This window comes from Nestor notabilis, unplaced genomic scaffold, assembly GCF_000696875.1.
Source record: "Nestor notabilis isolate BGI_N333 unplaced genomic scaffold, ASM69687v1 scaffold18179, whole genome shotgun sequence".
Lineage (NCBI taxonomy): Eukaryota > Metazoa > Chordata > Aves > Psittaciformes > Psittacidae > Nestor > Nestor notabilis.
In genome coordinates this window covers 2,236-5,415 of record NW_009943443.1, presented here as the reverse complement: position 1 = coordinate 5,415, position 3,180 = coordinate 2,236, and the positions used below count along the sequence as shown (strand labels likewise).

The following is a 3,180-nucleotide window of genomic DNA, read 5'->3' as shown; positions in this document are numbered from 1 at the left end:
CCTGCCACCAGCTACATCCTTCCAGGCAGCTGCTGTAGGGTTAAAGCTGTCTCTTCCCACCCCACTGCATTGTTGTGGTACCTGGGCACTGCAGGTGACTGGGCTGTTGCGGGAGCTGGTGGTTGGTGCCCAGTGGAGCTGGCACCTGTACTGCCTCTGTGGTGGCAGCAGGTTCCAGGGTCTCATCACCAGCCTGGGCTCAGATCTGGCCCTGGAGCAAGCTGAGGTTGGCTCACCTCACCCGGTGTCTCAGTTTCTCTTCTCAGCAGCAATAGTGATGTGGCCGTGACATGGCCTGGGCACTCCCAGTGTGATCTGGCAGTTGATGCCCATCCCCAGGGCCTCTGGGCATGGAGCTGGGCTGCCTGCATGATCGGGACCAGGGATTCCTGGGGATTTGCTGTTACTATCCATATGCTGCTGGAGGAAATACCGTGCAGCCATAGGTTTCTGGGAGGGCCCAGAGGGAGTGCCTGGACCCCCAGTGCTGCCCCTCCGCTGCATCTGGAGCCAGTGCCAGGGTCTGGCCAAACTGAACTTTGTCATGATGCAGTTGGGATCTGTCCCCTGCACGGCCCACAGGTGGGACTCGGTGGTGGCATGGGTGGCAGGGGGACATTGTGCTAGGCAGGTACTGACTATAAGGGCACTGCCAGGATGGAAACCTACAGCTCTTTGCCAGCCATAAGGACTTGGGGTCATCTCCCCATGGAAGCCCTGGCTGTGGTGGCCTGCTGGGGCTGGGCTCAAGCCCCAGCACCTTGTTCATGTTGATGAAGTAGGTATCCCTCTGTGATACCCTCTCCTGTCTTGAGGTACCCCTAGGCAGAATGAAGCAGGTAGGGTGCAGATGGGGCCAAGCAGGAGATCCTTGGGTGCCTAGGGACCCCTTTGCCTCTGACTGAGCTGTGACAGTGACAACAGCCACCTGCAGCATGTGGGCATGGTACCGCCCTGTGCAGGCATCCCAGGGCCCTCCATCCTGCCCGTGCTCCTCCTTGGTAGCTGGGTCTTGTTTCCAAGCATCATAATCCCGCTGCTTGGTGTCATCCAGGGGGGTTGGAACTGGATGATTTTTAATGTCCCTTCCAACCCAAACCATTCTGTGATTCTGTGATCCCCAGTGGGTGCTGACCTTTGAGATCTTCATCCCCCTGGTGCTCTTCTTCATCCTTCTGGGGCTGCGGCAGAAGAAGCCAACCATCCCTGTGAAGGAAGGTGGGTGCCAGCAGGGTGGTGCTCAGGGCACTTATACTTGGAGCCACCCTGAGGCTCTGGGGAGCTGCTGCAGCACCCAGGGACAGCTTGGGGATGGGGGGGGGCCCAACAGCTGGTGGGGACCCATTGCTGGGCATGGGCTGCAGCTGAGGGCTGGTGGGGCAGATGCAGGGGGGTTGGAGAGCCAGAAGCATCCCATCCATGGTGCCAGCAGGGTGGTGCTCAGGGCACTTATACTTGGAGCCACCCTGAGGCTCTGGGGAGCTGCTGCAGCACCCAGGGACAGCTTGGGGATGGGGGGGGGCCCAACAGCTGGTGGGGACCCATTGCTGGGCATGGGCTGCAGCTGAGGGCTGGTGGGGCAGATGCAGGGGGGTTGGAGAGCCAGAAGCATCCCATCCATGGGTGCTTCCCTGGGGGTGCCAGCACCAACCAGCCTGGGGCTACCATCAGCAGGGATGTTCAGGGGGGGAAGGGGAAGTTGCAGCTGGATGTTGGGACAGCCACAGTCCCCCTGAGTGCTCAACGAGCACTGGAGTAGTGCTGGGAAGAGTTCCCAGCTCCTCACGGTGCAGGGCAGGGAATGCACCACATGGACCCTGTGTCTGACTGGGGCACTCTGGGGCACAAGGTTACAAATCGCTGGGGCCAGAGCTGGGTGCTCCTGGAAGTGTTCACCCGGAGCTCTGGCAGGGCTTGTAAGTTCTGGTGGCTGTGGTCTGTTGGTTTGCTCCATGGGACATCAAGATACTCTGTGGGATGCCCACCCTGGCAAGGTGCCTTTACACTAATGGCATGCTGGGGCCAGTGGGAGCTGTGGTGGTGGCGACCCAACGTAATGCTAATCTGAGCCTGTGTTTCAGCACAGCTGGTGAGGGAGAGCCCAGGCCGAGCACAGGTCCCGCTGTGGGTGGTGGCAGGCACTGCCCTGCTCCTGTCCGGCACTGATGTGCGCTCTGTTGTGTGCTGGTTTTGGATTGGTTTTTCTTTCTTTTTGCTCATGTTTTCTTTTTCTTTCCCACCATCTCCCCTGCCTGCCTGCCCTCCATGTCTCTACTGCATGCGCCAGTCTGTAAGTTGGTGGGTTGGGTGGGTGCCTCCCTGCCTTCCCTGCCTGTGCCAGCCACGTATTCTGGGGAGAAAGAGCCCAGTTTGGATCAACTCACTCTGGCCTTAATCCACACCTCTGTAACCTCATCTCCTTCCTCTGTAGCTGGTGAAGATGAGCTTGGGCATTGGGGCTGCCCAGCCAGGGCTGGCCCATGCTGGTGCCCCCACTAGGCTGGTGGTGCCAGGTTCTCTAGTGCTGAGGCTGCTGGTGGTGATGTTGCCAGTCTCCTGGTCTGCAGAGAGCTCTCCAGGCCAGGTGAAGGCTTGTCCTACCCTGTTTTCTTGCCTCCCTTCTGGGGCAGACCCTGCTGGGTGCTGGCACCTGTATCATAGCCTGTGGTCACCCTGTCTTGCCCAGGCTGGTCCCCAAGAGGCTGGAGTTGGCTTCTACCCCTGCACCACCACTGTCCCTGTTCTGGTGCTTTGGAGCTGGGACATGGCACTACCAGGAGCCTGGAGGCCAGCAGCATTCTACGCATGCACTGGCTTTGTCACTAAAGGGTGGCATGGCCACCAACTGTCTGTCCTGCCACCCCAGCAGGCTAGACCCCCTCCTCCCCCAGCCCCTGCCTGCCACAGCTGTGCTAACAGCACTGACCTGCCTCTTAACCATGGGGCCACCAGCTGGGGTGGCGAGAGCAGGGTCCCTGCCCCATACTGCCCACTGACAACCTCTGGTTCCCTTTGGGCAGGGCCCTCCTGGGCTTACCCTCTGTGGAACGACCCCAGGAGGGATGACGGCTTGGCACTGGTGGAGGGGGGAAGGTTTGCTGTCCCCTTGCTGCTCCTCATTTCTTCCATCTCCCCTCACTGTGTCTCCATGTCCACACACCTTCAGCAGCTGGACGGGGG

At 60.1% G+C, this 3,180-nt stretch overlaps 1 protein-coding gene across 1 annotated transcript in view; it reads left to right on the top strand.

The window, feature by feature from the left end:
• The window catches only part of LOC104411516 (ATP-binding cassette sub-family A member 2-like), a gene marked incomplete at its 3' end in the record, with an annotated part of 7,743 nt that overhangs the window by 2,766 nt on the left and 1,797 nt on the right, over positions 1-3,180 (top strand). Inside the window, exon 2 of the mRNA XM_010021956.1 lies at positions 1,125-1,222. The remainder of the gene's footprint in view (positions 1-1,124; positions 1,223-3,180) is intronic.